Source organism: Protopterus annectens, chromosome 2.part1, assembly GCF_019279795.1.
Source record: "Protopterus annectens isolate FY-2018-M chromosome 2.part1, PAN1.0, whole genome shotgun sequence".
Lineage (NCBI taxonomy): Eukaryota > Metazoa > Chordata > Ceratodontiformes > Protopteridae > Protopterus > Protopterus annectens.
The window spans coordinates 1,090,258,929-1,090,286,591 of NC_056729.1; the positions used below are offsets into that span (position 1 = coordinate 1,090,258,929).

Genomic DNA, 27,663 nt, shown 5'->3' on the forward strand with positions numbered 1-27,663 from the left:
TCATTTTTGGCATGCTAAAAAACATTGCTGGTACACAAACTGCACATCATGTATTATCTGCATGGAGCCAAATCCTCAGTGGCTGACATCAATTGGAGGAATTTCAGCATCACGATTCACTAGTTTGAATTCAAAGTAAGTTAACATAAAAATTATGAACTGCTTTAGCTCACTGATTGCAAAAAAAATCTCCCAGGACTCACTGAGGTCCCTGCTCTCCAGGGCAGGTTAAAATACTTCTGTCTTACTTCTGTTTTTTTTTTTGTTCTATCAGAGCTCAGAATCTGTTGTATTTGAACACAAAGCTAAGGGTGCAGATCTGAGTTTATATGTACTGCTAGATGAGGGACTAGATATACTCTGTCACCATTGCAGATGTCATACTCACTTCCATCAGCCATCTTTAAACTCATGGTTACCATCACAGATCTGGTGAGGACAAACACAGTTGCCATGCAAAGGGTCTCATTCACTGCACTGGCTAGCATTGAGGGGTACTCTGTTGCATTTCCCTTATTAGGTTGAGCAATGAGGCTCCTGACTTCACCTCTTCTCCACTTTCTTTAATAACTTTGTCCAGCTCTTTCCCCACTGATTTTATGACATCAGAATGTTTCATGAGGTACAACAGCTGCCAGAAAGCAGTAGGCCCATGTTTCATTGGGAGGCCCACAACAGCATGGACATTTTCTGTCAATGTCACTTGGAAGTTCAAGTTCTGCTTTCCTTACAGTTTGCTCTATGAGCCAGGAATTAACAATGTCCTTTTCTGATATTTTTCGAGGAAACTGTCCTCTATAGTTATCTTTTAACTCTTTCTATTTCTATTCTATGTGTGGGTGACAAGATGCCAAAAGCCAGATGTGGAAACAGGAGATTGCACTTCCTGTAAATATGAAATAGTTCTGAGCGGACTCAGTCACACTCCTTTGCTTTTTCCATGCTGGCCATTGTTTCCCCAGAATCATTGCCAAACAAAGTCAGATATCAACCTCTAAAAGAAGTGCTGTAGCTATATTTAAAAATTCCATCTTGTATTCATTCATTTTTTCCCATTACTAATGTTGTGGAGCATTAAATATTGCAGATTTTCTATCACTGCTTGAGTAATAATTGACAGTCAGTCCCCCATTATGTCCTTTGGCTTACTGCCATTAGAATATCATCATCTTCTTTAACCCCATGGTTGGCAATTACTCTTACAGTTAGTTCACTGGCAAAAGCATAGTAAAAGTCAAGTTTTTATTTGTTTTCTTTTACAACAGTCCCAAATGAATGTGGCTCCACCAAGTAAGTGAAATAGCAGCCTCCGAGCTGTACTGTGAAAAATATCACCATGTTCCCTTTGCACACACTGCATGAACTTTGAGGCATCTTGTACAGAATGCTTCCAGTAGCTAAAACCCACTGCACCACTGCAAGAAGAGTCAAGACAGCAGTAGCAATAAGCATTCAGTAGCTCTTACAGAACCTTACCTTTCCAGTTCTGTTAACCAGTGCAGTCCTACCTAAAAGTAACGACTGTCCTTATGACATCAGTTATAATAGGATCCCACAGATGAAGCTTCTTTTCAAACTAGTACAGGTACGCAGTTTAACCCAGGAGGGGGGAGCGCGGCGAGGGCCGGCGATGCCTCATGTGCTACTCTATATAAAGTGAATTATGAACAATACAATGAGAAGATTATTGAAGGCTCCACTGTTGTTGTAACCCAAATGTAAAATAAATAAATAAATAAAATAAGTAAGTGCATTCAATTCAAGCGAAACTGCAGTGTCACTGAAGATAAGCAGCTTTGTAAAAATGCATTGGTTTAAAACTTGATCAAATCTAATGCCTGACAGTCTAGTCTCTGCAATAAACTACTGTTTTGATTCTATATTACAAACACAAAATTTCTATGCTGGATTTAGATGAACACTGTCAGGAATATTTAGATTTGTTTGGTGATGACCTTTCTACTGGTATCTCACTGGACTGACACTGACCTTCAGTATATATGCATGAAATCCACTCCTTGAAATGTCACAAAAGGGTATATAATGTACAGAAGTGGGAACAGAAATGTGAATAAACAAGTTTTCAGACTATGAGCAATATGCATATCAAGAAATGTTTATCCCTGTATACATGCTCAAACAAACCATACCTGTTTCAATTTATAGACAGAAGTGAAAACTAGTTGCTTTGGAAAGTTTGTATCAATTCTTAAAACCAACATGTTGTAACAAGGAATTCTGACTGTGCTTGACATTCTCGAACAGAGAGCTATTAAATAGCAATATAACTCTGTCAGTCAGCTTTGATCTTCACAGACTACGGTTGCTACTGTAAGATGCTATAAACAAATCATATATTTGCTTGAACAAAGATTTTCTGCCAGGTCTTGACAGCTGAAGTTGTGCGTAAAAAGCCTTTACTGGTTATGAGGAATAAATAGTTAAAAATATGTCTGTATATTATGGGTCATTAGCCAAAGTTATGAAAGATCCATCCATCCATCTATAACCATTTTTGCACATGGGGTTGGGGTGTCAGTTCACCGTGACAATGTACCAACAAGTGGCTAGCCATGCTGCAGTTCTTCATCCATATCGCATATTTATTTATTTATTTATTTCAGTTTGATTACCGGGGAAGTCCACTGGGCCACGAGGTACCCATTTTCAGTGGAGGCCCGGGAAGAAAAGCTCCAAAGGCAGTACAATCAAGGTTACAAATGAAAGATAAAAATATAATAGAAGTACAATAGAAGTGTCTCGTATTAATTATACATAGTAAGAACAGTGCAACAAACTAAAATAATGATTTAAAGTTCTAAAAATGTCCTAAAAGCAATCTAAAAGATTCTAAAGAAAAAATGTTCTAAAAATGATCTAGAATTTTTTTTTTTTTTTTTTTGTGCAATGTTTTCCTTTGTACAGTCAACTGAGAGGTAGCTTAGACATTTTGGGAGTTAGAAATGAAATCAGAGAGCAGATATGAGAGAGGGTAGTTTATGTAGGGTGAAAGCAAGAACATTTCCATTTGGATGATAGGTATGAGTGGAGTTGGGTCTTGAAAAATTCCCTGTTAGGTATAGTCCTAAGTGAAGGAGGCAGAGAGTTCCATTTTTTGCCAAGAGAGTAGGATAGTAGTAGCTGGCCAGCAGAATGTTTTGGTCTGTGAATGGAGATTAGGTTTTGGTGTTCTGATATAATGATCGGCTAGAGATGTAAGGGGGAAGGATGTTGGATAAAGCAGGGCATTTTTCAGGGTAGAATATTAATTTATGAGCGGTTGTTAGTTGGAGATAGTTGAGGTGGTTAGGGAGCTCTAACCAGTATACGTGCACACATGTATGCTCAGGTTAGATGTCCAATCCATTTACTGCATGTCTTTGGAATGTGGAATGAAACTGGATCACCTGGAGAAAATCCCAGCAAACACAGGAAGGGCATGCAGACTCTGCACAAAAGGGTAGAAAAGGAATAATTACTGGAGCTGAATGTTTGCACAGTTACAAACCATAGAATTCTCAGCTCAAAGAAAATGAACTAGGCTGGTCAGAGGCAATAATGCAAAGCTACAGTACTTGCTTGTATTAGAATACAATGTTTATTCTGTAGGTCTCTGAGGTAAATGGGAAAAAAACAGCAAAATGCTGAAGCTAGACAGAGAAACACAAGGGGCAATGGTGCAGTATTAGGAAATCAACTGGACATGTGAATAACCAATTGCAAGATACCAAATGAAGTAGTCACCAGGTAAAAATGCAATCAGAACTTACTAGGTATAATATCATTTAACCAAAGGCAGTACATGATCTGAAAATATTATCATTCACTAGCATTACCAGAAGACGGTAAGCCAGCCTTAGCATAGCAATTATGTGGAAAACCAGTCCTTGAATGTCAAGAAAATAGACATACATACATAGGAGACTTGCTGTTCCAGGGAATATAAAATTAAAGGAGAAAACAGTGTTACATGTAAAGAGAAAAATAGGGTTATTAACTGGTTACAAACTTAAATAACTGAACTGTACATGGTAAAAAAGGTTCATGGCAGACAGAGATTTCCTAAGATTCTAGTGAAAAGACCAATATGGAGACTTACTACAAAGTGCAAAGAATCGCACTTGAGATACAATAGAAAGATAGTTGAAATTTGCAGACTTGGAATGACCTAAGCAGGGTCACTGCATGAATAAAAATGGAAGAAAAGGCCATCTTCCAGTTTAAAACTAATTGCACAGTATGGCTGTAGGACAAAATGCTACAGAGTGCCAAGAAGACATATTTCATAAGTTGGTATTGGGCCAAATTATAAGTACATTGTATTATGAGAACAGAAGAAACATTTATTATTACCTTTTGGAATGGGAGAACATCCAATTCTTTGGGGGAGAAAACCGCTAAATAAACTTTCTTTAGAACTAATGAGTCACAGTGCAATAAATAAGTCATAGTCACTTAAAGCCGAAAGACACAACAAAAACAACAACAACAAGTCACTTAAGGAAATGTTTGAAATGCATGCCACTGTATTTCAATGGAGTTTGACACACTGTGGTATTAAAGCAAGCAAGCAAAGTAGTGAACTCAAAGGTTCCTACAAAGCATTGTGAGAATTGAATTGTCTTTTGCCACTCACAATGAAGGGAAGAGACAAGCTTAAATAAAAAGACAATGTTAATATAATTAGTCCAGTAAAGCATTCAGAGCGAGAGAATGAGCTGTACCAATGGTTCCAATGATAGAACACTTTTACTGACTTGTGTAGAAGTTATATGGTAACACTGAATCAATCTGCAGACACAAAGACATATTTGTTGTCAAGAATATGAGAGATTATGACTATGATTAGTCTTGAATTTGTGTCTTTGAAGAATTATTATCTGCATATCAGCAACTGTTGACAGATGATGAATCTAAGCCATACTCAACCATTAATATGCATTAAGATTTTTGTCTATAACAAACAATCATTTAATGTCAGTTCCACACCTTCCATTTCAGAAAGAATTATGCAAAGTTTAATAAAGGATTTGTAGGTGTTGCTTTATGTGCATGACTTGCTAGTCACAGGAAAAACAAAACTTGAATTTGTAGAAAGTCCTAAGAGACTAAAAAAGTATGAGTTAAACATTAAAGTCTGAAGTGCAAATTCAAGAAAGCTTACATGAACTTGTTTTCCATGAGCCACCATGCGAACAATTTTAGATTCAATAAACTCCATGTAGATGTGGCAATGCTGCACATGTATGTGCAACTACAGAACCTTTTAGTACAATGCAAATTTTGGCTTAGGTAGCTGAATGTTATGCAAATTAACCAGGTGGAGCGATCCAACAACCCAAAATGCATGTAGACTCTGTGTCCATGTTAGTTTCCCCTTACAAGTGTGTACATGGAAAGAAGGGGATGAAAATGTCTACAAACTGGACATAGTCCTCCTGAAGAGTTAAGATCCCACAAATAAATGTTCGATTCATACACTGTGGATGTCTGAAAACAGCAGGAATCATGTCAAATTAATACTGTTTTTTTTTTTATTCTTGCATGTTTGCACTAGGTGCCACATGGCACAAACATGCTTAACATAATTAAAAAATATATATGCAAAAGAACAGTATAATGTACTCTGGACAAAAGTATTGCAAGACCTTGCCTCAGGTCTGCACAGTTGTGCTTTCATGCTGTTAACTAGCTTACATGGCTATGAAGCATGTAGTTTCTAGGCTGCCAGCAGAAATAATATGCAAATGAGGGGTAAATACCATGGATGTGTTGAATCACTAAAGGGAGCAACAGTGTAAGGATATCCACTTCGTGTAGGCTCCTACACTGTGTTTATATTCCCAGTAGATGTAGATGACATCAAGGGGATGGGTCATGTCAGTTTTAGGAGGGTTTTCTTTTGTTTAATGCGCAAGTTTGCATGGCATGTGGTTTGCCACAAATGGTTTGGACATAGCTTGTTTGCGTGATCAGACCACCCGTGCTTTGTCATGAGCTAGACAGCTATAAATGGAAACTGGATGTATTCAATTAATATACAGATTTACATAGCTATGCTGAGTGATGTTGCACACAATGCAGCATCGCACACTACAGTAGGACCTTTAAATCATGTCAATTATATCCTAAGCAGGTGAACAGCATCATAATTAGCTAATCTCACATGGTGGACCTACTCCAGAACTGTATAAAGTATGCATACACCCTACATTCTGATTTTCCCTCAATACTCTGAACCATTAGAGTAGAGACTTGGAAATCTTAGCTGAGAAAATGCTAGGAGCTGCTGAAGCTATTCTACATCTGCATATGCTAGATGCTGAAGTCAGTGCTGCTGGTGCTGCTGACAATAGGCCTAGGCCAAGAAGGAGAACTTCAGGCCCAGGGTAACCTTCCAGGAGCTACATGAGCGGAGATTGAAGAGCACTACAGGGTGGACATGGGCATATTACAATAACTCAGTGAGCTCTGTCACCCTCTACTCAGAGCCAGAGCTAACAGAAGGGAACCCAGCCCAGTTGAAACTAAGGTACATGTAGCTCTTAGGATACTAGCAGCAGGTACCTTTCAAAGACCAACAGGAGACATGATAGGGTTGTCACAGGTATCAGCATCCAAGATACTCCACCAATTCCTAGATGGTCTGCTCTCGCATGTCAGAGAGGACATATATTTTCCCTTTCCCCTGAGGTGAGAGCCAGCAATATGTAACAGTTCTACCATGTAGCACACTACCCTGAAGTAGTGGTTGCTATAGATGGTACTCATGTACACATTAAGGCACCACCTGGTGAGCAGGGTAGAATCTACATTAACAGCAAGGGATACCACTTCATCAACTGCCAAGTTGTGTGCAATGCCCAGGGGATTATCATGAATGTGTGTGCTGGCAAACCTGTCAATTATCATGACTACCATATCTGGCACACATCACAGCTGTACCAGATGTTTACTAAGAGAGATATCTCATGGGGTCATTTACTTGGGTATGTTGGCTACTTCCTGGAACCATGGATGATGACACCCATCAGAAATGCACACACTCCCAAGGAAGAACGCCGTAATGATGCACGCACACAAACTGGAAAATTCCTAGACCATACGTTTGGGCTTCTGAAGTCATGGTTCCAGTGCTTTAATATTTCTGGTGTAGCTTTGCAGTATTCTCCACACAAATTCCACACAGATATTCACAGTAAGCACTATGCTACACAATCTGATCCTGCAGAAACAGCTGTAGCAAGATCAATAGAGGGAAGGGATACACAGCCCCCCAAAAGTGCCTATGTCACCACAACCACAGTCACAAGAGGATTTGGAGGAGGAACCCCCTGCTAATGTTCCCTGTATGCAGATGTAGGCATGCTCTGTATGCCATGGCTTTGGCTAAGAGACAACACATAGTACATTCACTGACAACCTAGGGACCTAGGGACTAATAGCTTTCTCCTGCTCCCATACATATATTAAAATTGCTTGCATCAGACAAAATTAGCCCTGAACTACAGTTGTGTCAACTGCTGCATTTGCAAGGTAAGTCCATAACCTACACAGTATTATAGTGGATTATTATGATATGTCATTGTAGCTATGCACCTGGTACATTATGCAGGTAAGAGCCAGCACACAGTGTGATTTACACATTTAATGTAACTTAATCAAGTGTAAAAATCCATAGGTACAGGGAACACAAAAAACCCTGCTACCAAACCCAAACCGGTTTCGGCTGTAATAGCCTTCTTCAGTGAAGAAAACATACACATGCAATAAGATAAGCTCATTTAATACCATCAATAATTAGAATGCAGGCTCCCATTGGTTAACTAAAGTTGTTCATTCAAACCTGGAGGTAAAAGACCTCCCAATTTAATAATCCATTTGCTTTCCTTAACATTTAAAATAACTAAATAATATTTAAAATACATTAACAAATGTAAAATAAAATAAATAAAATAAAAATAAATAAATAGTATGCCAGTCAGACTTGTCCCTGCGATTGCCTAAAATACAGTCAATAATAGTGAACCTGAAATTTGCAGTACTATGTTTGCAAACATGTTTGAACAGAGCATTGGATGGTCTCTTATTCTTGATGTCACTTATATGTTCACTGATTCTGAACCTAAATGGTCTAGAGGTCTGTCCCACGTAAAACAAGGAACGAGAACAGGTGGCCAGGTATATTACCCAGTCCGTACTGCAATTTGCCCAAATTGCAGGGACAAGTCTGGCTGACATACTATTTTTAAATGTTAAGGAAAGAAAATGGATTATTAAATTGGGAGGTCTTTTTCCTTCAGGTTTGAATGAACAACTTTAGTTAACCAGTGGGAACCTGCATTCTAAATATTGATGGTATTAAATGAGCTTATCTTGTTGCATGTTATGTTTTCCTCACTGAAGAAGGCTATTACAGCCGAAAACGGTTTGGGTTTGGTAGCAGGGTTTTTTTTGTGTTCCCTCTGCTTATGGATTTTTACACTTGATTAAGCTACATTAAATGTGTACACCACACTGTGTGCTGGCTCTTCTCTTTTTTAAATTCGAATTACAGATTTAGAGCCTTTGCACTTGCAGGGCTGGTCGGATTATGCAGGTAACTATACTGGGGTATTTGGACAGAAATTACATCCACATGGGACCACAGATACCTCCACTAGTAATCAGTAAGCCTTGTGCATGGAATATTCATGCAGTTCTACTGCAACAGATTAATTTTACATCATTCAGGAGAGATGTTAAAAAGTGAGTTTAAATGATAAACTATTGTGTATCCCAACAGAACATGTGGTTTATTCCCCCCTCCTCAAAACAGCAGTGTTCCCTTGTAACTGCCATAACAGTAACTCATCTGCAATGTATGTGCATTTGCCACAGTTAGTATACCACACAGTCCCAGGTCAATAATGCAGAATTTGATCTTATATTGTATGTGTTAGGTAATTGAGGAATAGCAATGTACATTTTTATGCAGGTGATTGTGTAATGAATGATCCCCTTTCTGTTAAACTGTTTCTATGACTCAAAAAACTAAGACAGTCACCTTGTGCGATGGTCTTTAGGGTTCAAATCTGGAGGTAAGAAGATGTGAACTAATAATAAGTTGTGTTTTATAGATTGTGACTGTGTGTGCTGTGCTATTACTACCATCTTTCTTATGTTAATTCCACATTTGCAGGATGCTCCACATGTCTACAACTTATTTAATAAGCCTTAGCCATTTTGCGTGAAGCACAGCAGTGCAGAAATAGGGACAGAGGTCAGACTGAAACAAACAAAATCCCGGCCTGGAGTACAGCTAGGAGTAGGCTATAGTCTTAAGTTATGTAATAGTAAGTCTCTGATGTAAGAAATGCACCTCTCAATTGCGCCCTGCTTAACAACCCATAAACAGGTCCAAAAATGCCAACGCACATGCTCATATAGACACACACACACACACACACACACGCATATATATATTGTGTGTGTGTGTGTGTGTGTGTGTGTGTGTGTGTGTGTGTGTGTGTGTGTGTGTAGATACACATATACACATAATACACACACATATACATACATATTATATATATATATATATATATATATATATATATATATATATATATATATATATATGTATATATATTATATACAAACAGATAATGTTAGACAAAGGGCCAAAAGTAAGGGCTCTACTTTAAATAATGCACTTACAAAATGTGGACGTGCATAGTATAACGTGTGTTGCATTTGGAGGAATATTGTAAAGTCTGAAGTTCAGATTTGTGGCAGTCTTCTCTCACTTCATGTCTAAATGATGCCACATTTGAAAGCAAACCACAATTTAGTATGAAACACACATAAATATGAGTCAAACATATGGATTTGCTGAAAACATCTGTACAGTGGAATATTTTGGACAGCATGTCTCCCTTAAAAATTATGTGGAAACCTTGAAAATGTATGACACAGTATAAAAATATGTACATATATTGTGAAGCCATCTGTATCTACACCAGCAACAGCACCCACATTAACTACAGCCCCATGTGTCTGCAGGATTCTACCACACATACATCAACAACTGAACAAGTTGTGTAATGTATAATATTGTGTGGTAAATTGATTGTGGCCACAGGCTTGCCCATCCAAATGCAAACAGAAACATATGCTCAATATGGGTACTGTTGTCACATAGCTAGGCTACTAAACAATTATCTGGCTGCTAGACTACTAAACTCAGATGACAGTAAGAAGCAATGTGACTCTGCAGGCTTCCCAAGCTGTTCATCACAGGGCTTGGTTAGGTCTTCTATGATTAGTTCACCTGCAGTCATTTATAAAGCAGACTTGAGCCATGGTGTGTGCCTTAAGTACTGTGTTCTATGGTTTGTAAACCTAGATAGATAGGGGTTCTAATGTCACTCCAGCCCTCTAGGTGGCTGTTAGACTAGTAACCTCAGATGACAGTAAGAAGAAATGTGACTCTGCAGGCTTCCCAAACTGTTCATCACAGGGCTTGTTTAGGTCTTCTACAGTTAGTTCACCTGCAGTCATTTATAAAGCAGACTTGAGCCATGGTGTGTCCCTTAAGTACTGTGTTCTATGGTTTGTAAACCTAGATAGAAAGGGGTTCTAATGTCACTCCAGCCCTCTAGGTAGGTGTGTGTGTGTGTGTGTGTGTGTGTGTGTGTGTGTGTGTGTGTGTGTGTGTGTGTGTGTGTGTGTGTGTGTGTGCGCATCTCCCTAAAGAACAAATGTGAATCCCACACTGTCTTCCAGACTGGCATGGGTTTGTACTGCTTTGGGCCTTGCAGGTCTCCAAACTCTTGTCCTCCAGAAGGCTTGCCAATGTCATCTACTATAATATTACCTAAAGTCATGTTAATGTTTTACTTGAGGCATGGCACATGTGATAAGTACTGGGATTTGTAGTCTGTGAATTTAGATTATTAGGGGTTCTATTCTCACTGGAGTCAGTGTGTGTCTCTCCATAAAGAATAGTATAAGTGTGACTCCCACAATGGCATGGTTTTGCACCATTTTGGGCCTTGCAGTTAATGCAGGCCTCCAAACTCTTGTCCTCCACAAGGCCTGATGATATCATCTACTGTACCATTACATAAAATCATGTTAATGTCGGGGTTGAGCAGTGGCATGTGCAATAAATACTGTGTTCTGTAGTCTGTAAACTTAGCTAGGCTGGGGTTCTAGTCTCACTGCAGCTAACTTGATGTGTGTGTTGATGTTAGTCAGAGCATTTTACAGCAGACTATGGAATGCTGTCCACTTCTCTTCAACAGATAATGCTAATGTCATTAGCAATAGAGTATTGATTGGGTATACATCACAACAGGCCATGGTTACATAGGGTCCTGACAGATGCGTAGATTTAAGACATTATTAAGTTTATGGTGTCATTCTAAGGTAAAACATGTTCTCAAAATTATAACTGTTTACTACATGATATTTCTGTTTTATATTCTTTATTACCATTGTAAATTCTCCTTTGTATTTGTATTAGTATTTTGCAATTGTACTGTACTTGTATTTTATATTGTGGAGCTTTTCTCCCGGGCCTCCACTGAAAATGGGCTGTCTGGGCCCAGTGGACTTCCCTAATCATCAAACTGGACATTAATAAAAAAAAAAATAACAGTACTTGATAGCATGGGATAACATGCTACTTTGCCAGGCATATGGCACTTACCTGAACCATAATCCTGTTATTAGGCATGGTCACAAGAGCAGACTTACAGATTTGACAGGGTACAACTCCGGCAAAGTAAGGGTCATGCTGGTAAACCCTGGATGTTCACAGCATAAAACACACTCTCTATAGGCACTCTTTGCAGTGAAGATGCGGATGTCTTTGCAGTCACAGAAAACTTGTTTAAGTTTGCAGTAATTATTTTGGCCTTACAAGACTACAATGCATTTCAAGCAACAAGACAGCAAATGGAAGTTGTGTGACCTAATGGGGAACTACAGTTATGTGTTCAAGGAACCTAAATGTACAGCATGACATACACAGGATATGCTGGAGGGACAGGCACATCTCTCAAAGGTTGACACTCTTCTGCAGTAGGCCTCACATCCATGTCAAGTAGAGCACTTTAATTACCCTGTTGAAGGGCAGGCTGCATGAAGTGACAGTGAAAATGTTATCTAACATGAATCACTTCCACTCTGAACCTTGCTAGATAAACCTTAGACATCTATGTCACCTGACATTGTACATTATATTGTGATGCAACAGCAATGCTCTTAATCACCATCAGGTCACTACCCTAGTCACATCCTATGAACCTCAGAACCCAAGGGAAAATACATGCAAAACTGAACATTATACTGTTTTACCACTCTGATGACATTTGTCTTCTATGCTGACATACAATCCTGTTCTCTGACATTGATGTGTTGATTGTAGATGTGTACCCATAGGTGTGTAGTACACAATCCTGAAAGAGAAACTTAGATATTTCCATGAAACACATTTCATTATGTGACTCCACAGCCCTTACAACAGCATCCATTTTAACACAGACAAATGATTATGCTATCCACAGTATAAATGTGCAAATACAATATCTGTTAATGACCAGTACAAGTAGCATGTCAACAGCATCAATGGATGAAAGGAATTCATACCAATGTAGATAGTCACCCTGTGCATTAGACACATAGCTTTATGTCCCTGCATCCATGAGAAATATGATAGGGATGTGACACCATTATCATCACTTGCACAGGGTGCTGTGGGAGGGTGCAGGAGGCCTAGGCTGACCCATTAAGCTGGAAAGTGTATGTGTGTGAGTAAACAAGGGAAGCAGGTAAGATGGACCACGGAATTGTGTGTGTCTGTAGGTGCCCTCAATATGAGAAGTACCATCACAGACAATGTGCATTCCATGACAGATAGGTCAGACCTATCCCCTTTTCACTGTGTCAGTCAACCAATCCAGGGTATCAGCAACATGGTGGAGGCAGTCACTGATGTCAGACAGTGCTGCATCCATAACTCTGAACATTCATTGGGAGTTCCTTCCTGAATGTGCCTTTGCCTCCATGATGGTCCTAAACATACACTGAGTGACACATGATGAGACACCTGCAACAGGTGGTAGAAGTACAGCAGGCCTTCTACCAGCACCCCTTTCAATCCAGCTGTGTAGAACTTCGCCAACAGTATGGCTATGGCCAGTGTCAACAGTCATTGAAGCCACAGTAGCCACACTTCCCTGTTCTGTGTGCTCACCCTTCAACTGTCCAATATCTGTGGTGTCAGGGGCCATGGTATGCATAGGAATACTGTCTGTGTATGGTGATAATGAGAGTGGCTGAGGCATGTAAGCTCTGTGTCTGATTCAACCTCTGCAACCCCAAGCTGTGCCTCAATTTGGCCACCATCATCATCAGTGTCTGAAGAGATACTGACATCAGGTGGTGTAGGGGACAAAGACCAACTTCCATGGTCACCTGTGATAAAAAGGAAAAGCAATACATTAATACCTGCACTACTATGCTCTGCACTACTATAGTGCAATATATGTTAAGGTGTGTACACTGCTGTCACTATTACTGACTTTTATACCTCCCAACCTCAGAGAGTAGGACATGTGGACATTATTTTCTAACCCCAGTCTGTAATGATTTGGAAATAATTAGTCAGAAAACAACAATCTTATGCAAAAATAAATAAATAAATGATATACACTGTGGACTTTCTGCAAAGATCTGCATAGTTGACAGTTATGGCAATCATTAATGTCCTGACAATAGTTTTCAAGTCAATCTCTGTGGTCATACCTACAAAGCAGAAGTTTGAGTCTAAACTGTGGACATTCAGACTATATCTGTACAGCTGACAATTATGCAGACAGTACATCATGCCAGCCAGCAGGTCTGGGATGACACTTTAACTAATATATTGAAATATATCTACATTTTTGACATAACAATATTTTACTTACCACCAGCAGCAGCATGGCTTCTTTCAATTGCTGACGTTCCTGAAAAAAGTTGAGGGAGAGGCAATAGCAATGTTATAGTATAACAGGGGGTAATACATCTAATAATCTCATATCTACAGTAACTGCAATGTTAAAAGGTATATGGGTGACAATCTCTACATGAGCTTAAAACTGCAGCTAATGTACTCCCTTCCCCAAAAAATGCCTGACACCCATGTAAATCCATATACACCTTGACAGGATGAATGCAACAGTATTCTACTGATGATCTAACTAATCATACCTGGAAGCTTTTCTTGAAAGGAATGGGTGGCACCCACATCCACAACATATTGGCTGATGGATGTCTGGGAGCTGTCCTGTGTAGCAAGGTTTGCTAGGAATTTCTCTGTGGCTGTTTTGTGTAGCAAAATTTGCCAGGAATTCCTCTGTGGCTGTGAGAGGAGGTTTTGTTGCAGGCCCACCACCAGTGACCTGATGATCCCTTGCCACATCAGCTGCCTACCTCCTTGCCACATGGATTATGTCTGTGGTAGTGTGTCGCATTAGCTCGTAGCTATAAGATTTTGATGACCCATGACATTGATGTTGTGTACCAGTTCATCCCACAGGGCTGCACGTTCTGACCTATTTGCTCTCCTTTGGGATAGCATGACTTGATAATGTTGTCACAACACCTCAATGATGAGGTTGTTTTCCTCCTTAGAAAATGGTGACCTGCAACATGCATGCATAATGTTCGGTGAAATACAAAGAAATGAGAACACATATCTTCTTCTTCTTTTTCCTGGTTAGGGGTCACCACAGCAGATCACCTGTCTGATCATGATTGGCAGTGGAGTTTTACAGTGTCAAGTTGCCAGCCCGGTGCCCAACCTTCCACAGAATGCACACACACACACACACACACACACACACACACACACACAAACACACACACGGCTAATTTAGAGTGTCCAATCCACCTACAGAATGTTTTTGGGATGTGGGAGGAAACAGGAGCACCTGGAGGAAACCCACACAACCACAGGGAGGACATGAATACTCCGCACAGAAGGCACCCCAGCCAAGGATTGAACCGGAGAACCTCTTGCTGTGAGGCAGCAATGCTAACCGTTGCACCACCACAGCCGCCCAAATGAGAACACATATAAGGATCACATATACACGAGTAAACTATGTAAAGATACAGCAGTAAAGGAAGGCTCTCAGTATTCACCCCTTGATTACACATCTTATGGGCCAAAAATAAAAAGGGTGTGGACACAACTAGGACAGTAGCAACCGTGATATATTCCTGTTTGTGCCATGACAGATACTCACACATGTTCACATACTCAACATACCAGTTCATTGTAGTGTGCTCCATAGCAGGAAATACACCCCCCCAAAATAAAAATAAACAATAGTGCCAACAAAACAGCGGTGTACTTTTACAATTCCTATTAAAGGAAGTACTCAGGAGACCTGTGTACCTAGTTATCACACAGCATTATACAGTTGGTGTGCTCCACATCCTTTCTATGTCTAACAGGGCTGGAGATCAATGCAAAGAGTACAGTTCTAACAAAGGCTTACTGATGTAATCCACATTCTTCCTAAGTATATTCAAACACATGCATCATGTAGGAAACAAAATGGTTACATACCTGATGGAGTACAATACTCCTCTCTTGAAAGATTCTGCTCTACAAGAAATGTGTCAACCAGTTAGACATAAGAAGCAACTCTCATCCACATTGGTTTGCCTAGTTACAAACTTGCCTTTTTATGATGGTTCCCATTAGCAGTTGATTGCATCTAAACCAATCTGTGCTTCAGAAATGCTAAATGCAGCCTACACAGCTGATTTGCAGTATAATTAGCCAATGCCATGCAACTATTCAACAACATATAAGGCACCAATGTAGATTCCATCCCCTTTCTTATATGTTGAGGTGAAAATTAGTGTGGTAAAGATACAATGACAGCACAGAGAGAATGTTTGTAGCAGCTACTTTTTACATACAGGTATGTATGCTACAGGGTGAAGTTGATGCTCCTGCTGCTGGCAATAGGTAAAGACAGAAAAGGTGAAGACTTTGCAGGATGACAACACAGAAGAGTAACTCTGGGACACATGGCAGGAGTAACTGTGGGACCTGTGGCAGCCTTGATTAACAGCCAGAGTCAGATTGAGGTAACTCATCCCACTTAAAATGAAGGTATGTGTTCAAGGTAAATATGTTATCCACAGTTATCATTAACAAAGTAAAAGACAACATGCTTGGTGTCCTAGAACAAGGTAGGTGGTACTTTAACCATAATGACAACTACTCATACAACTCCCAAGTCATGTATAATGTCATGGTAGTCATCTAGAATGTGTGTGCTGGCAACCCTTGCTCCTAGCACAACTTCCATATATGCCTCTTACTTTTTTTTACACCTGTGGTTGTATGGGATATCACTGGCAAAGCATTGAGGACTGTAGTCTGGAATTACTGGGCCACATTTGAATTATATACTTCCAATTCCTCTGGGAATTCATGCTAATGCATAACCTGGCATTCTAGGCAATTTATAGAGTTGCAATAGCAATATTTTAAATATGTTTCTATCTGTAGGACTTTGACCTCCATTATTTAGAAGCAGACATTCCATCTGTACTGTATTGGGTGGATAAATATATATGACTGTGTCATCACCTATTACAATTTATAATGCTGATGTACACATACATGTATTTTAAATGCTAGACACAGCTGTGTTTGAACCCAGGACCATGTGAACCAAAAAATAAATGTTTTCAAAGCATTTCACAAATTGAGCTACAGAGTCCTTCATATAGCAGGTGTGTTTTTACACGTACAGATAATGGCAGAATGAACTGCTGCTACATACCTTACTTACATCAATTACTATGTGCATGACTTTATAGTGATGGATTTCTCTGCCAGATCCCCAGTTAAATTCATATTATTGCATTAATCTTTTAGCGGATTTGCTGAGCAATGTGGTATCATGCACAGTATTGCACAGACACACAATGAGGAGAAAATGACAGTCACTATATTTTGCTTACAACAGGTGTGCTAATTAACTGGCTCTGTGGCTTGGCAGGTTAATGCACTATTGTTCAAATCAGATAGCACTGGGACTGAAATAGGGTATAGGTGAACATCTGGAATGTGGTTATTATGCATTTACATACATGTAATAATACACTGCCATTTAGCTTAATGATGCTGTGTCTAACGCAGCATCATGCTAATTTTCTTTAAAGAAAAGAAAATTGGGAAGATAGGAAAGTAGTGAAATTGGATGCAAGCAGGTAGAGAAACATAATGAAAGGCAGGTAAGAATGTACAGGAAGGGTGCATGAAAGAACCATAGCTACCATTTCTTCAACAATAACAACTGTGAACTTGCAAAGATTTTTAGCGGAAATTGGACTGTCACCCCCCTGAGAGAGGGGTGACAACAACATAAGTGCATTGTATGGGACGGTATTTTTTTTTTCTCAGGATAGGTGTCCATTTGTTTATTTATTTATTTATTTGTTTTGTTAAGGAGAAAGTGGAATGTTGGGGAAGAGACATAGGTATGTGCGGGGAAGGTAAGCTGGGAAGGTGAGGAAGAATTTGCAGACAGACAAGACAGCACACGGGGGTGGTGAGAGACACAAGAGGGGAGTGAACATCTTGGAAGGGGTGGGGGGATCCAAGCCCCATGGGCATCAGACAGGGTAGTGGTGTGACTCATGTCCTCACCCATGGGACTGTCAGCACTGCACCCTCACTGCTCCTGTGGACACAGTGGCTAACTCCAGCACCTGCGGCCAGCCTGCCACACCAGGATGGACAGCATGCTCTCCATCTGGTAAATGAATGTTCCCACAGCCTGCTGCACAAGCCTACACACCATTCCTGGCAGTTGTACATGGGTGACATAGGAATCCCCTCTGCTTCCACTCCCAGATGGGGGCACACGCCCAGCCTGTGGGGTAGAACTACCTGAAGATGCAGGTAGTGCAGGAGCAGCAGCAGGGGGTGCCACCAGGCTGTGGCCCAGATGTGCTGGGCCCCGGTACCTCAGCCTGGAGAGCCAAGGTAGGTAGATCGCCAGGAACTGGCCTACCTTGTTGCACTGTGTTAAATAAGAGAAACATAAAGGAACAGTAACCCAAACAAATGTAATGAATAAGATAAAAGAAAACAATAATAAGTAATGGAAGAATTGAAAATAATATGAGGAACACAGCAATATTTAACAAAAAAGCAATATTACATTATACATAAGGACAGCATAAGAGGTAATACCAAATAAAATGATAATAGCAAATGATTAAATAACTAAAAAGAGAAGGAGTGAGGTGACAGAAAAAAGGAGGACATTCTTAACTTCACAGATACTATAACAAAACACACTACAAATAATTATTTTTATATATGTTAGATTTTCCTTATAACACTACTGACTGCTATGACATTTAATATTTGAAACACTACCCTGTTCCTTAGACATACACAGTATAGTTCAAATCATATTGCATCCAGCAAACATTCAGTATTGCTTATATTGGATACATGATGTTCCACGTACATACCACTTAACGTCTTAGCACAAGACATTCTAACCCAAGCCAAATATAATGGTGGAACAAAGGCACAATAGAGAATATTCCTACATAGTGTGCTCTTAAAATAGTAGCAAGTTGTTCGGATAACAGATTCGGATCCTCACCAGTTTGCCAGAGGCTGGCCAGTAAAACAAGATTACATACCAAAGAGACCACACATATGGGCAATATTCAGTACATTCTGCAAAAATTGTAGGAGTTGAGAGGTATGTCCATGTACACTGATTACACTTGACAGCTGGACATTCAAGGCACAAGCATATGGGTGTGCACTTCACATGCAAGCCTGGTTATTTTTTATTGATGAAATGCTAAAACAGTATTGAAAACAGCACAATTTTTCAGTTGGCTAATGTGGGATTAGAACCCACAAGCAGTGATTACAGTAATACTGAACATTTTACTTTACATTCAAAATTATCACAACACTGTCATCTTTTACACTTTATTGATTCATGTTGTTTCAAATCTTGCATTTACACACATGGATAGCTGCCTAGGACTTCTGTTAACATACATGTTAGCCTAATCAGTTATTGACTGCAATCTACAGCATATTTCTGACAATGAGCAGACCACAGCATTAACTCTTAATCTGGGTATTCAGTAACATTAAGTAATTTCGGAAAGGTATGCTACACGGTATTGCAGGCTTACTTACTTTACTTGCTTTTACAGTTAAGCTATGCACTGCCATGTTAATGAAAGTCTATGATGTCCCAAGTATTTCATACATGACTGTTAAGACTGCACTATATGTACTTTTGTTTTATTATTAATTTATTCACTCATTCATGTTGTTTCAAATCTTGCATTTACACACATGGTTAGCTGCCTAGAATTTCTGTTAACATACATGTTAGCCTAATCAGTTATTGACTGCAATCTACAGCATATTTCTGACAATGAGCAGACCACAGCATTGACTCTTAATCTGGGTATTCAGTAACATTAAATAATGTTGGAAAGGTCTGCTACACAGTACTGCATGCTTACTTACTTTACTTGCTTTTACAGTTAAGCTATGCACTGCCACGTTAATGAAAGTCTATGATGTCCCAAGTATTTCATACATGACTGTTAAGACTGCACTATCTGTACTTTTGTTTTATTATTAACTTATTCACTCATTTAGTACTTTATTGATTTCTTACATACCACGTGCTTGTCTCATCCCACCCAAACACTTTGCATGGAACTGCATGTTGCAAGCCCTCTGTTTTGCAGTTGTGGTAAGAAGGAAACCATTATGCTTACCAGTTTTGCACAGATTCAGCTTGTAAATTTATAAATTACTAGAAAACATACTTACATATCTGTGGGGTGTTCCCTGTTTGTGCCTCTTGGGTCACTGATCTAAAGTATCCCTCTTCCTTCATGGGAGATTATCAAAATGGTAATGATACTGCTCCCCAGTATGGAAGATACCAGTCACACTGGGCAGATTTCTGGCCAAACTATCCCAGGATTCTGACTTGCATTCTGAGCCAGCATAGTTCTCCTGCAGCAGCTATGGTGCTGTACCAGGAGTCCAATAAAAACCTTAGACTCCTGAACATCCCAACTCTGTGCCCGAATGTGCACTCCTTCCCCCATGACTGCCATACCCACACTCAAGATTAGGCTCCGAGTAATTCCAGCCAATTGCCCTTTAAATAGCATGCTTTCCCACCATTGACCATCATACTGAAACTTTCAAAAATGCGCCGTGTCGCTTGGCATAGTGAAACATGGAAAAAACATGTTTAAGTGATGCTTATCAATGCACTTTTCTAAATACAGCAATAATTGAATGGATGTTTCAGTGACCTAACACAGTTTTACAGCCGTATATATCAAAGTTATCATTGCCCAGGACCTACTACACTATAGGTCATCAGTCATACTATCTTGCCACAAGAAGAGTGAAGAGAACTCATGTATTTTCACATGTAACGCAAAGGTGCTACTGTAAGCGTAGCACAGCTTTGCTGCATGGGTTTATGCAGTGCCCAACATTGTGCAGATAAAATAATTGAAAGCATCCAGTTTCTATTTTTCATAGGTTCATAGGTTCATAGGTTCATACTAGGCTATCTGCCCGAGGGCATTTACAAGCCTAGCCCATAGTTTTGTGGCTTACGCCACTCCTTTAGTATGGGGAACTATACCCATTATTTTGCTGTGCCTCTGTCGAGCAGTGACACTGAGGTAATCCCTGGGGTATATTTTTAGATGTTTGGTGCATGTCTGATGCATGGGTGTGCAGAGTTAAGCATAGCGAACTACGCAGAGCATCGGGCAAACATTCACATAAAAAGAAAAAAAATAAGACATCCATACTAGTGAAATTATTGCATACACAGCTCCAGAAATATTGATTAAACTACTTTCCATCAGGTTAATGGATGGATAGGAATGTGAGTGTGTTGTCAGTCTTAGACAGATTCATTATTCATGTTATTCTGTGAGGTTCTGCACCGTGAAACTTCCTTTAGGTGAGATGCATCATTAATATGCATGGCACACTGCCGAGGGAAGATCATGGCCATGTACATGGATACATTCCATGTAGGCTCTATATGTAGCCTGCACAGACTTTATTGTATCCTGAGGTGAATGTGAATTTGGGAAGTCACAAAAAAGGTATATGGGGCATGTGCTGGATATGTATAGCATCTATTTTTCTATTGACCATGTCTATGAAAGTTAAGTAGTCCACCTCCCATGTTATGAACAAGTTAGAAAGTTTTCTGGATTGAATATTATGGGAAGTTTGTGTCTTATGGGAAGCTTGTATCTTACCAAATCACAAATATTGACACATTTGTAAAGGTTCTTGAAAAAGCATGTACCCTGGCAGTGTAAAGGGCAGGAGCAGAATGCTTTAAAATGGTGCATGCATGAAATGAAGTTCTGGCATATTATGTTCTCTTCGATATGCTAGAACTACTAGTGTGAAATGCCTGAGTGATTACTCATTATAATCTCATTCTCCCGCGGAAAAAGAAATATTCACACACTGAGAAGGAAACAAGCTTTACTTCTTGAAGTTAAGAAATTCAGTAAATATCTCTGGGATGGGAAAGTGTAATCTGGTGACAGATCACATACTATTGCTAGCTTTCTTTTGGGAGAATAAAGATCTCCTCAACATGGCAGCCGCATGTATCCACACATGGGCTATTATCTGGCTTTGGCAATCATACTGCATGTCAAACTTTAAAGTGCATGGAAATGCAAAGGAAGTTTTGAAAACTAGTTATCAGCAAGCATGGATCTGGAAACTGAGGGCATGATGTAATGTACCAATAAGAGGTTCCATTAATATTGGAACTAGTGGCTCAGATGCTCCAAACCGGCAGTGAACTTTGCAAATTATTATTTATTTATTATTTATTTGTTTAATGTTTGTTAACTAGGTATGTGAATTGGTTCAAGGACCATTTCAACCATAACCCAAGACATTAAGCAAGCAAAGCAGAAAATAGAAAAGATAATACAATAATACATGTCATAGTATTAATATCAATGGAAGAGGATTATCCTTTTCAAAATGTTAGTGCAAGACACTGTAAAACTGAGAAAGATCATAGAACAATGCCTCATGGAATAAAGTAAGAATAGAGGGGGACTTTACCATGGATCTTTCAATTATACATATGTTAGAACATCATATCAATGAAAACATAGTTTTTATTAACTATAGTTGTTGTTGTTGTTGTTGTTGTTGTTGTTGTGTCTTTCGGCTTATCCCAGTTAGGGGTCGCCACAGCGGAACTCCGGTCCGCTAATGTTTGGTAGTGGATTTTTACGTGCCGAGTTACCAGCACTAACGCACAACCTTCAATGAAGGCACGCCCATTCACGCATGCCTCCACACAGAAGACGCTCTCGCTAAGAATCGAACGGGACAACATCTTGCTGAGAGGAGACAACGCTACCGCAGCACCATGCAGGTACATAGAGTAAAATAAGTGCACAGATTATTTTATGTGTGCAAGCCATCATGCAATACATTACACTCATAATCAATCTGATATGCAAAGCAGTTGACAATCTCCGAGCAAATTGAAAAAAATTAGCTAAAATGGTACTGAAATATGTTATGGCAGGTTGGTCTTATCAGACTGTTGACAGCTTGAAAATATTTTCAAAAGAAAATACAAGTTGTCACTAAGGAAAGGTGGGATAATTAAGAGGCTAAGAGAGCAGTTGCAATAACAAATAACGAGTCATCATAGGCACTCTTCCAGATTCTGGAAATTTACTGAGTAGATGGCATAAATAAACTTTATCGGGTTATAAGGCAAAGACAGAAACATGAAGAACAAGTCATCGGATAACCTTTATAAGGGGTGCCAGCAACAATCAGCTCGCCAGTCCACAACACATCAAAGGCAGATGGAAGTGCTCACAACAGATTCTAAATGACAAAAAAAACACTGAAGCTGTACTTTCCTACACATAGCTTACAATGAAAGAAGAGAAGCCCACCCTAGAAGTAAGGACAGCAGTAAAGGAAATAAAGTCAGGGAAAGCGGCAGGTCCACATGAGGTGGTGAGACAGGATAGAAGTTGCACCTATAGGTACTCATAGGAGAAGGGTCAGAAAGGTGTATCCCACATGACTGGAGAATAAGCATTCGCATGCCAATGTACAAGAACAAAGAGGATATTCACACCTGTGAGCATATATAGGCATCAAACTCCTGTCACACTAAATGAAAGTGCTGTAAAGGGTGTTGCTACACACAGAGATGTAGAAAGTAAGATGGGAGATGAGCAGTTCAGATTCAGACCAGGATGCAGGAAATTGACCTGATGTTTACAGTGAGACAGATAGTGGAAAAGAAGCTACAGGTGAAGAAATAGTCCAAACTGGCATTCTGAGTCTTGGAGAAAGCATATGATAATGTTCCAAGAAAGCTGATTTGGGCAGAATTTAGATGCTTTGAAATCTTGTAGACATTGGTAGAATAAGGGCAGGCTATGTACAGGAATACGATGAAACAAGTACAGACAGTGTTTAGAATCACACAGGGATTTTCAGTGGGAGTAGGTGTGCATCAAGGTTAAGCTTTGAGTCCACTGCTGTTCATACTGATGATAAACTATAATGGCAAACAAGTTGGAGGAACAGTTAAGAAAAGCTGCTGTATGCAGATAATGTGACATTACAAGCAGACTTTGAACAGGAACTTCGGCAATGGACAGAGGAACAGAATGCAAAACTGAAGGCACATAAAATCAGACTGAGTACAAACAAGACAGTTGCCGTAGCAGCAAACAGAAGAAATCAGAAGAAGCTGAAAAGCATTGAATTCTTGTCACACTTCATGGAAGTGCTGTAAAGGGTGTTGCTACTCACAGAGTAGTAGAGAGTAAGATGGATGATGGAGTGGGTTTGAATACATTTCAGAATGCAGCTTTATTTTAATAAATGGCATTAAACATGTTTCCCAACATTTACATCACTAAAGCTTTTAAGACTAGGGCTTATTTGTCTATGTAATTACTTTTTAAAGTACTTTATGCTTGTTATGTGGACATCCAAACTGCATCCTGTTTTGCCTGTGCTTGCAGACATGTCCAAATAGTTTATGTGTGATGCAGGTGAAAGTATAAGCTACAACAAATATCCCTTGGACACTATTCCAAAACAAAACAGGAATGCATGGAGAATAGCTGATGATAGTGTGAGAGCAGCCAGTAGTATGTCCTGCTCTGATAATTAAAAATTATAGCAATCACTTAAACTTCAAGCATTCAGCAAGCATTAACAGCAGTCCAGATAAAATGTCTTCTCAATGTAAACATTTTTGGGAGAATTCAATAAACCATCTTTATTGTGTACGCATCATGGCAAGATGCGCACATGGGGGCAGCACGTTTTAGATTCAGTCAACTTCGTGTAGGGGCTCACAATCACGCCCACTCATGTGCATATATTGAAACTTTTGTGGAATGCAAATTTGAGCATAAGTAGCTGAAATTTATGATAATGAAGCAAGCTGGCATGACTGAGTGATCCAACAACCTAAAATGCAGCACTGTATTCTCCATGTACGTGTTGAGGAGTCTACATGGAAACAGAGGCAATAAAGATATAGACATTTGGGCAGAATAGACCTTACCAGATAACAGCATACATAGTTTGGCCCAAATACACTACGTGGATCCTTAAACATCAGTCATTGAATTTTTTACAGCACTGACATAAATGCACCTTTGGTCCCCACCCCCCACCTAAATAATAAATATGTACATAATGCAGGCCTTTACAATATGTACAATTGATGAAACAGATTGTTATAATGTACTGTAAGCATAATCTGTTGTGTATCACATATATATCGGCAGAGTAATACTCTGCCTTGTGTTTACAACATTGTGCTCCCGTGCAGTTGCCCTGCTTATACGGCTACTAAACATGTAGAATCCAGGACGTCAGCATGGTCATTATGCAAATAAGGCCCCAAAATCAGCAGATTTATTGAATCACAAAAAAATGGTAACCCTGTAGGGATACTCAAATCATGTGGGGATCTACACAGAGTTTATGTTTCCGATGGATGTCAGCAGTGAGTGATGACATCAGGGGGAGTGTCAGCTTCCATTTTTTTCTTAAATGCTTGCATGTTCTGCATAGCTCACTGACGGGAAATCAAGCAATAAAAGGCTTGCTAAGTAAGTATTCTTGTGGCAGGACCTGTATGTGGAGGGCTATAGTGTTGATGGTCCTGGGTTTGACTATAGGATATACAAGCTTATTTTCATGTGTAATGTACCATGTTTTTGTGCTATCAGGAAAACTGAGATTAAAATTATACATATTTCTTAGTTTTACCTTATTTATGCGACGGTGCATGGAGCTGTGCAAAGCTGCACATACCCCACTACTGAGCACTCAAGCAGATGTTGTAAATCATGCTAATTACAGACTAAGCAGGTGAATTGCATCTTAAGTAGCCAATCCCATGCAGTGGACCTATTCAACAAATGTATAAAGTATCCATGTAGCCTAAATTCTTATTTCCCCTCAATATTTTAATACCGTTGGAGTAGAGACTTGGAAATTTTAACTGAGATAATGCTAGGGGCTGTTGCAGCTATTCTACATCTGTACATGCTAGAGGTTGAAGAGTATCCAGATACAGGGTAACCTTCCAAGTGCTACATGACCTAGAGATTGTACAGCACTACAGGGTGGAGAGGGACACATTACAAGAACTCAGTGAGCTCTGCTGTCCTCAACTCAGAACCAGAGCCACTTGAGGGGAACCCATCCCAATGGAAACTAATTTAGCCCTTAGAATATTAGCTACAGGTCCTTACCAAAGACCAATTGGGGACATAATGGATGTATCACAGGCATCAGCCTCCAGGACACTGGATACTTCCTGGATGCTATGCTCATACATGCCTGTTCTGCCCTCCATAGCATATTCAGGCAGTTTATATTATAGTTGTATAGTTTCAACATTTATTGATCTATTGCTGCCATCTAGTGGCCTTTTTATTTTATAACAGAATAACTTGTTTACAGCATTATAGCAACTCCCAGGAAGTGATGTGACTCAGTCAGGAACCAACTCCTTTTTACTTCTAGCTCTCATGGAGTACAGCTCCAACCTTCTTTCCTCAGGCCGTGGCAATCACATCATTTGTGAGTAATTTGTATGCTGTAATTCTTCTGTATTTAGATGTGCTGCATATAGTTGTACATATACTGATATGTGGCTATTTATATTGTGTTGTAATTTTACAGTATTAAAGTTAAGGAATCTCAGTAAAGCTACAAGAGACCCTGGTTCTTTCACTTATTGGATTTTCTAAAAGTGTTAAGCTGTCCATTTTGCTGTACTAGGCATTGCACAGTGCTGTGAGAATGAAACAATAAAAAGGCCATCCTTGCAAACCTGAATACAAGAAATCTCTGCACTGCAAACATGAGTCTGAGCTCAGGGAAGAAGTATAAATCTGAGGATATGCCACCTGCAATACAGCACAGCAGAGAGAACAGCCCTAGTGTCCAGCAAGATGATGCACAGTCACATGTCTTCAAATCATCAGGATCCAGAAAGATGTCCTCTGCATATTCCCTAGCAATCAGAGTATGTGCCAAAGTAAAGGTGGTACATGTGCAACTGGCATTTGCTGAAAAAGAAGTCATTATGATGTGACAGAAGGCTGAAAAAATGAGAAAAAGTAGAGAAGCTAACCTGCATATTCTTCAGTGCCAGAGTGCAGCTGCTGCAGCAGCAGAAGCTACCACCTACCTAGAAGCAGATTCATCAGTAAGTGAGATAACTCATGAAGAACCAGAAGTCCCAGAGAAACCTCTCTGCTCTGCTGAATGTACAAGTGAGTACATACAGAAACTTACTAGTATGCATGCAAGCCAACAGTCACTTAAAATTGTGCAAGCAGAATCCAGCCCAAAGCCTGCAGATGTCCTGGGTATGCCTGGTCAGCCTTGTGATGTCAGCAGTGTCAGACCAACAAAGGAACAGCCTCCCGAGCTTCCTAGAAACAGAAATCAAGGACTTCTGCTACCACAACCTAAAGATTACATGCCTGAACACGAAAACATACAAGATGTCACAAAGTATCTTATCCGCAAATAAATGGTTAATTCAGGTTTCATCAAGTTTGATGACTGTCCGGAAAACTATTGGACATGGAAGTCCTCCTTTCTGAGTGCAGCTTGAGATGTAAATTTATCAGCTGCAGAAATGATGGACAATGATAAAATGGCTGGGTAAGGAGTCAGCAGAGCATTCAAAAACCATGTGCAGAGTACACTTAATTAACCCTTTGGCAGGACTCAATATGGCATGGCAGAGACTGGAAGAAAGGTAAGGCTCCCCTGACACAAGTGAAGGTGCTCTACTATAAAAGCTTGGGGTCTTCCCCAAGTTGAGCAATAAAGATAATAATAACTACAACAACTGGGTGATTTTCTTCTAGAAATAGTGTGCTAAAGAGGAAGGCTATTTGCCATGACTTTCATATTTAGTCACTGCTCATGGCACTAATCCAATAGTGGAGAAACTACCATACACCTTGCAACAAAAGTGGACATCTGTCAGAGCTAAATACAAA

At 39.6% G+C, this 27,663-nt stretch overlaps 1 pseudogene; it reads right to left on the reverse strand.

Moving 5' to 3' along the window:
- LOC122794946 lies at positions 1 to 25,979 on the reverse strand (annotated as a pseudogene).
- Positions 25,980 to 27,663: the final 1,684 nt, after the last annotated feature.